This window comes from Sander lucioperca, chromosome 9 (assembly GCF_008315115.2).
Source record: "Sander lucioperca isolate FBNREF2018 chromosome 9, SLUC_FBN_1.2, whole genome shotgun sequence".
NCBI lineage: Eukaryota > Metazoa > Chordata > Actinopteri > Perciformes > Percidae > Sander > Sander lucioperca.
In genome coordinates, this window is record NC_050181.1 from 31116759 (window position 1) to 31126138 (window position 9380).

General features: G+C 40.5%; 1 long non-coding RNA gene across 1 annotated transcript; it reads left to right on the forward strand.

Moving 5' to 3' along the window:
* Positions 1-6908: 6908 nt before the first annotated feature.
* Positions 6909-7555, forward strand: LOC116064100. The gene is made up of 3 exons (XR_004108454.2): positions 6909-6990; positions 7030-7056; positions 7392-7555. It is a non-coding gene; the product is annotated as an uncharacterized LOC116064100 (long non-coding RNA).
* The last annotated feature ends 1825 nt before the right edge of the window (positions 7556-9380 follow it).

Genomic DNA, 9380 nt, shown 5'->3' on the forward strand with positions numbered 1-9380 from the left:
ATCCAGCTACTAGCTAGCGGTAGGCTAACGTTAGCTGCTGTCTAGTATAGTGTTAACTAGCTAGCGGTAGGCTAACGTTAGCTGCTGTCTAGTATAGCTAGCGGTAGGCTAACTTTAGCTGCTGTCGAGTATAGTGTTAACTAGCTAGTGGTAGGCTAACGTTAGCTGCTGTTGAGTATAGTGTTAACTAGCTAGCGGTAGGCTAACTCTAGCTGCTGTCGAGTATAGTGTTAACTAGCTAGCAGTAGGCTAACGTTAGCTGCTGTCTAGTATAGTGTTAACTAGCTAGCGGTAGGCTAACTTTAGCTGCTGTCGAGTATAGTGTTAACTAGCTAGCGGTAGGCTAACATTAGCTGCTGTTGAGTACATTGTTAACTAGCTAGCGGTAGGCTAATGTTAGCTGCTGTTGCGTATAGTGTTAACTAGCTAGCGGTAGGCTAACGTTAGCTGCTGTCTAGTATAGTGTTAACTAGCTAGCGGTAGGCTAACTTTAGCTGCTGTCGAGTATAGTGTTAACTAGCTAGCGGTAGGCTAACATTAGCTGCTGTTGAGTACAGTGTTAACTAGCTAGCAGTAGGCTAACGTTAGCTGCTGTCGAGTATAGTGTTAACTAGCATCACGTGCAGCGGTGTTTGTGTTTCCTGTATCGTCTGTTTCAGAGCATCAGAGAGAAGAGCAGACATATCAGTGGCTCCAGAATCAGGCACCGAAATCCGTGTTGCTATTCCTGCAGCAGCAGGATGTGTTACGAGGAAGTACGGCAAAATAGTAGCCTGTTAGCCTGTTAGGCACGACGCAAAGCCGAGTGAAGTGAAAATAAATTAATAAATGGAGGCATGCGATTAATACGATTAAAAAAAATGAATGCATTATGCTCGGCCCTTAATCGCATCGCGATTAACACGTTAATGCTGACAGTCCTAATATATATTCGATCTCTCAGCTCCTCTGTCCAAAGTGTCCCTGAGTAAGATACTGAACCATAAGTTGATCCCTGGTCCTCTGCTCCTAAAGCTCAGGATGGTTAAATGCAGAAAAATTTATTTAACCTTTATTTTATTTAAGCAGGAATGTTCTTGTCGCCATTCAGAATCTCTTTTACAACGAGTCCTGGCCAAAAGAACAAAAACAGACTGAAACAAAACAGGAAGTGATATCACACCCTGGATTCTGGAGCTGACAGCGAGATCAGGGAGAAAAAACTTTAACAACATTTCCACCAAAAACAGTACCGGCTCAAGGAACATAATGTTTCCTCCGTGTGACTGAAGGGTTTAGGAGTCAGTAGGAAGAAGTTTGTGTGATGTGCCGTTAAAGAAACATGTTCCAGAGTTTGATTCTACAGTTGGTCAACCGCCTGTCTCAGAGTTACCCCAGAGACTGAAATCAGAGACGTGTTCAGGGACTGAAATCAGAGACGTGTTCGGAGACTGAAATCAGAAACTGAAATCAGAGACGTGTTCGGAGACTGAAATCAGAAACTGAAATCAGAGACGTGTTCGGAGACTGAAATCAGAAACTGAAATCAGAGACGTGTTCGGAGACTGAAATCAGAAACTGAAATCAGAGACGTGTTCGGAGACTGAAATCAGAGACATGTTCGGAGACTGAAATCTGAAACTGAAATCAGAGACGTGTTCGGAGACTGAAATCAGAAACTGAAATCAGAGACGTGTTCGGAGACTGAAATCAGAAACTGAAATCAGAGACGGGTTAGGAGACTGAAATCAGAGACGTGTTCGGAGACTGAAATCAGAGACATATGGTAATGACTGAAGCTAACAAGTTCAGAGAACATGAGTTTGCATTCAGGTATAACATATTTTCATAATCTACTGCTGATTAAAGGTGCACTATGAGTTCCTGCACGGTTTCAGCGTGATTTCATTTTTTTATCTCAAATCGTAGTCCTCTCTCCCTGATCCGCAAGCTGCCTGGTCCCTGAACACACCGTGAAAAAGCCCGGTCTCAGGAGACAACACAGGGGTCGTACACGCTAAACAAACACTAGAGGCACAGGCTGTGCACCAAAATAAAAAAACAAACCACTCCAGCCAATCACAGACAAGATGGTTGGGGGAGGGGGTGGGGCTTAGTGACAGTTAGTCAGTTAGTCATGATGGGGGGAGGGGCGAGCTTGCTCTGTATAGAGCTCAACAGTCCTGCCCCTCCTCCGAGAGACCTTGGTTAAGTTTTCCATCATTTCTCCCATTGACGTCTGAATACATTTTTACATAAAGAGTTTTAGACCGTGCCTTAGGCTAATAGCTACCACGTGACTCATAAGCATACAACATATCATTTAGCGTGAAAAAACGAACAGAAAATCCAAAAAAGGTCAAAGGTACAAGACTGTGTACATATTTTCATTATCGAGCGAAGGAACTACTCATCCCATAAACCACTGCGCACCACTGAATAAAGGAAGCTAATGTTAGTTTAGCTAACAGCTAATTGGGCTAACCGCTAGCTGAGACAGCATGTAATAACTTTAAAAGACCCTCAAATTAAAACCTGAAAATAACCGTTATAATATATAACAGCTGTTACGTCAGCTGTAGCCTGCTTTACCCAGTGTTTAGTTTGAGTTAACATTATTTTAGACTGAATCAAGCTGTCAGCTAGCGGTCAGCCCAATTAGCTGTTAGCTAAACTAACGTTAGCTTCCTGGTGGAGGCTAACGTCAGAAGCGTGGAACCGATCGGGATTCATGCAGTGGTGTCAATCCTCGTAAAACAGGATTATCATTTTGGGCATGTGCATGACGGATCATGCAGGCAGCTCCCAAACATATCCACCAATCAGAGGCATCACTGTGGGATTGTGGGATTGTTCAGGATTGTGGATAATGAAGTACTTATCCATGACATCACGAATAAAAGACATTTATCTCAAAGCAAGGGTAGTGCCCCATGAACTTTTGGCATCTATATGAGCATATCCAATCTCTGAGTCATGGCGTCGCTGGTTTTAAGTCTACCATCGACCGTTACCATTTTGTGGCTTCTACTCCAACTGTCAATGGAGAAATTGCATTGTATGCTTACTCCCAGAACCCGCTGTTGAGCTCTATTGTTTGAAATTTACCTGGGACGTCAACAGAAGTAACATCATGCACTTGTCCTCTTGGCCAAAAATACTACATTAAGAACATACTCCATTGAGACCAACTTATAACTGCTAGTTTTATTTTTGGATTTCATGGTCAATAGACCCCATTTATATGAAAATATACCTCATTGAGTCAAAAAGCAGAAGTTATGAATCATTTTGACTAATATTAGAGAAACGTTTGATGATGCTTAATCAGAGACTTGTGGATGTCAAACTTTAGTCAGAATACTGTTCTGAAACCATTTCCATTTTTTCAAATGCTATAAAATTGCCTCTGCATGTGAGATCGGCCCCCAGCCTTCACGACTTAAAACTCACTCTTATTCATTGGCCTTTAAACCTGCTTGAGAGTTGTATTCTGCATCTTCATTTTCCAGTTTGTTACTTGTTTTAAATGTTCGTTTTGTTACTCGTGTGTTTATAATCTGTCCTAAATTATGTCAATGTCCAGCACTTTGGTCAACCTGGTTGTTTTAAATGTGCTTTACAAATAAAGTTGGATTGGATAAAATTGAATAAAAAAACCTCAAAATTCAATGAAAGTAGTTATCATTCATTGTACTTACAAAGAGCGTTGTAGGGAACATCCATGTTATTTTTGGGTAATTTGATTAAAAAGAAACTCATATTTCAGATTTAGACAAAATATAAAAACTAACTTAATAAGTAATAAATAATAACTTAATTACAACAGACTGGTGAGTACATGATCACATGGAGGGCTTGTTAATGATGAAATAGACTAGTCTTTCTGTCTCTGGCGTGTTGGACAAACATTGCTTCAGTGTTGGAGTCTCTGAATGATTCCTGCTGCCATCGGGTGAATGAACTCGGACTGTTTGTTCACTTTCTTCCTCTCTGGCTGATTATCTCTGCACACGCTGGTCCCGTTAACTCGGAATGGTAGTGACCTCGCTGTGTTTGAGCTCAGGTTCACCTCGGGTCACTCAGAAACACTCGTACATGCCTTTACCTCTGACTATGATGTCATACATCCCTTTACCTCTGACTATGATGTCATACATCCCTTTACCTCTGACTATGATGTCAGAAACACTCGTACATCCCTTTACCTCTGACTATGATGTTGATGATGATGATGATGATGATGCATATTTAAACTGTTTCCCTCTGGCGCCCCCCAGTGGTAATAACAGTGTGGCTAACTATGATTATACTTAGACTGTTATAAGAGAGTGGTTGAGATATACAAACACACACACACACACAAACAGACACACACACACACACACACACAGAAACAGACACACACACGCACACACACACACACACACACACTTCCTGAGACTATATAGCAGAGCCTCCGTCGCTGCCTCTGGAGCTCAGCGCCGCCCAGGACCCTTGTGATTGGTTTAAAGAAATGCAAACAACCCAGAGAGTTTATTGTCCTATCCCAGAATGCATCTGTGGTGTAGCCAGACCTTCCTCCGCAGCTCTGTGGAGATAGAGCTGGACATGAGCGACTAGCAGGCTGCTACACAGGAAGTAGCCGGGTCATTGTAGACACGGCAGCTGAACTATTTTGGCACTGAGCTCTGAGTCCAGTTCTCTTTTTACACCCATGGACGTGCTCCAGTATCCAGAGGGCTTTGTGTTTGCCTCAGCAGCCGTCTTTGTGTTTCTTAAATCAACTTGTCAACTCAGCGATGAGTTTGTAGGTCAGCGAACAAACAGAGTGTTGCCATGCCAACCGGCTGAGGCTGACCCGCTTCTCCCCAACCTGCAAACGTTTAACTTCACCAACATCAGCGCCGCTCGCAAGAGGAGCAGCAGCCTCTTAGTCTCACCTGATCACCTGACCTCTGAAAACTAAAATCACCTGATCTCTGAAAACTAAAATCACATGATCTCTGAAAACTAAAATCACCTGAGCTCTGAAAACTAAAATCACATGATCTCTGAAAACTAAAATCACCTGTTCTCTGCAAACTACAATCACATGATCTCTGAAAACTAAAATCACCTGACCTCTGAAAACTAAAATCACATGATCTCTGAAAACTAAAATCACCTGATCTCTGAAAACTAAAATCACATGATCTCTGAAAACTAAAATCACCTGATCTCTGAAAACTAAAATCACATGATCTCTGAAAACTAAAATCACCTGTTCTCTGCAAACTACAATCACATGATCTCTGAAAACTAAAATCACCTGACCTCTGAAAACTAAAATCACATGATCTCTGAAAACTAAAATCACCTGTTCTCTGAAAATCACCTTATATCTGAAAACTAAAATCACCTGATATCTGAAAACTAAAATCACATGATCTCTGAAAACTAAAATCACATGATATCTGAAAACTAAAATCACATGATCTCTGAAAACTAAAATCACATGATATCTGAAAACTAAAATCACCTGATCTCTGAAAACTAAAATCACATGATCTCTGAAAACTAAAATCACCTGATCTCTGAAAACTAAAATCACCTGATCTCTGAAAATCACCTGATCTCTGAAAACTAAAATCACCTGTTCTCTGCAAACTAAAATCACATGATCTCTGAAAACTAAAATCACCTGACCTCTGAAAACTAAAATCACATGATCTCTGAAAACTAAAATCACCTGTTCTCTGAAAATCACCTTATATCTGAAAACTAAAATCACCTGATATCTGAAAACTAAAATCACCTGTTCTCTGAAAACTAAAATCACATGATCTCTGAAAACTAAAATCACATGATCTCTGAAAACTAAAATCACATGATCCCTGAAAACTAAAATCACCTGTTCTCTGAAAATCACCTGATATCTGAAAACTAAAATCACCTGTTCTCTGAAAACTAAAATCACATGATCTCTGAAAACTAAAATCACCTGACCTCTGAAAACTAAAATCACATGATCTCTGAAAACTAAAGTCAGCTGATCTCTGAAAACTAAAATTACATGATCTCTGAAAACTAAAATCACATGATCTCTGAAAATCACCTGATCTCTGAAAATCACATGATCTCTGAAAACAAAAATCACAAGATCTCTGAAAACTAAAATCACATGATCTCTGAAAACTAAAATCACCTGATCAGGCTCAGTCAGGATCAGAAATATCAACTGACCTGCCAACACTTTCTCACTTTCAGAATGAATCTGAACTTTTCTTCTGTTTCTGAAGATATATAACCCTAACATCACAGTATCTGAAGATATATCACTAATATACAGTATCTGAAGATATATCACTAATACACAGTATCTGAAGATATATCACTAATATACAGTATCTGAAGATATATCACTAATATACAGTATCTGAAGATATTTCACTAATGCACAGTATCTGAAGATATATCACTAATACACAGTATCTGAAGATATATCTCTGATATACAGTATTTGAAGATATATCTCTGATATACAGTATTTGAAGATATATCTCTGATATACAGTATCTGAAGATATATCTCTGATATACAGTATCTAAAGATATATCACTAATATACAGTATCTGAATATATATCACTAATACACAGTATCTGAAGATATATCGCTGATATACAGTATCTGAAGATATATCTCTGATATACAGTATTTGAAGATATATCTCTGATATACAGTATTTGAAGATATATCTCTGATACACAGTATCTGTGTTGGGCCCAATATTATTCACTTTATACATGTTGCCTCTGGGTCAGATTATTCACAATTTTAACATTTCTTCATCATTTTTATGACATTCAGCTCCATTTTACTTTCAGGCAAAATGAGACATCCAAACTTACGAGTCTGTAGAATGCATAGACGCCATAACCATCTGGATGGCTGAAAGCTTTTTGCAGCTGAACCCAGATAAGACAGAGGTTTTAATCATAGCGCCAGACAGCGCTATCCCTCTGATTAACGTAATCATAGCGCCAGACAGCGCTATCCCTCTGATTAAGCAGAACTTTGGGCCTTCGTCTTCTGCGGTCTGGCCCAGTCTAAGGAACCTTGGGGTAACATTTGACATATCCTATCTTTTGAAACTCACATCAAATCATTGACCAAATCCTGTTTTTTTCACTTATCGCAATATTAGTAAATTAAGGGCTGTGGTTTCTCAGTCAGAACTAGAGATGCTCATCCATGCCTTCATTTCCTCCCGTATTGACTATTGCAATTCACTTTTCTCCTCACTCAACAAATCTGTCCTTCACCGCCTGCAATCCATTCAAACCGCTGCTGCTAGACTTCTTACTAGATCAAACAGACGCCCCCATATCACTCCTCTACTCTGCTCCCTTCACTGGCTTCCTGTAACCAGATCCAATTCAAAATTCTCACCATAACCTATAGGGCTCTACATGGTCAGGCCCCTGATTATCTTGCCAACATTATTCACTTACACACCCCTTCCCGGTCTCTCAGGTCTGTCAATCAAAATCTGCTCTCCACGCCACGCACTCGTCTGAAGACATGTGGGGATAGAGCCTTCGCTGCTACGGCCCCCAGACTAATGCTCTGCCAGCCAGCATGAGGTTGGCTGAGCATGTGGACTGGTTTAAGGGACAGGTGAAGACTCACTTGTTCAGGCTTGCTTTTGGGTAGCCTATGTCTTTTATTTATTAGGGCCCGAGCGTGTACCACAAAACTTGGTACACATATGTATCATGGCAAGATGTACAACAAACATCATTGGAGCCATACCCTAAACCCAACAGGACGTCCGCCATTTTGATTTCAAAGTTCAAAATTAGTGCAATTTTGGCCATTTCCACATGTCGTACTTTAACAAACTCCTAGAGATTTCATCCGATCAACTTCAAATTTGGTCAGCGCCATCTTAAGGCGAGACACGGCAGGCAAAAACATCGGTTTTTTTTCACTGGTCAATTTTGAGATTTTGGGCTATTTGTCTTCAATAACATGTCTTCTTTCAGACTTGTGGTGAAATAAAGTCCGAAATACACATTTAGGTCTTTATTTTACTCCACTTTGTCTGTTTGCGGTGGTAGATTTCACCTAAATTCAACAAAAGTTGGCGTTCTAAATCATCCCGCTGCTCCGCGATCGCTGTCTGCACCCTGTCATCACATATACCGTTGGAAAGCTCTCTTTCTCCTGTACAATGCTGTCGGATCCAAATATGGTCATTTCCTTTTTATCAGCAACCAATCGTTAAAGTAAAAGGGGGGATTTAACTCAAAATGCGCAATCTCATTGGCTGATGCCAATTTCTGACAACGTGATTCGTTCAGAATCGTCACGTGACGTGCTCTGACATTTCCGCGGTAGCTCAAAATGTTGAAAGAAGTGCGGCGAACACGGCCGAAAATCACCTCAGAGAAGATGAAAACAGTTGTTATTAGCAACAAGACACAGGGGATCACAAACTAAGACAGCAGATGATGAAATGACATCACATAGTACGTCGATGTTTAAACTGTCGTTCAGAAAACAGGAGTTTTCAGACAGCGGAGGTAATCAGACTCTCTCTCTCTCTCTCTCTCTCCCTCTCTCTCTCTCTCTTTCTCAGCAGTTTACAGAAAGTCATAGCCTACATGTCATATATTAAATATTTGTCACATATGTACCACACTGTACTGATCTCGATAAAACACAATATATTACAAAACAATTACATTACACAACAGTTACAGTTTTGTGTAATGTAATTACTATATAATAGGCTACTAAACAGATCTGTAATGTTGGGATCCTAAGTGGTGTGAGGCCCTCAGGCTGTAGCAGGCAGATCCATATGTAGCTGTCAGTGGAGCTGCTGTCACCTCTCCTAGGAGAACTACCAGCTTCTCTTCTGGTCTTAACTTTTTTTGGCTATTTTTCCAAGGTGTAATTCTCTTAGTGAAGATAGTTTTTCCCAGTGGAGGAGGAAGTGTATCTCTGTCTGACCCAGCTGGTGGTCACTGAGCCTGTCTCTCTCTCTGACCTGTCTGTCTGACCCAGCTGGTGGTCACTGAGACTGTATTTAGTCAGGATCCGTCTCTTCTTCGTATCTCTGACAGTGTGAAGATAATCTGTCAAATAACAATTTAGTCTACTTTGTTTGCTTTCTCCAATGTTCTAAATATTGGTCTTTTGAATGAGTCATAATTAGTTTTGTTCTGTTGTGTTATGAACCAGTGCTGAATGGAGCCTGGTTAGTTATCTTCACCATCAGCTGACTGAGGGGACTGGTTCTGGTTAGTTATCTTCACCATCAGCTGACTGAGAGGACTGGTTCTGGTTAGTTATCTTCACCATCAGCTGACTGAGGGGACTGGTTCTGGTTAGTTATCTTCACCATCAGCTG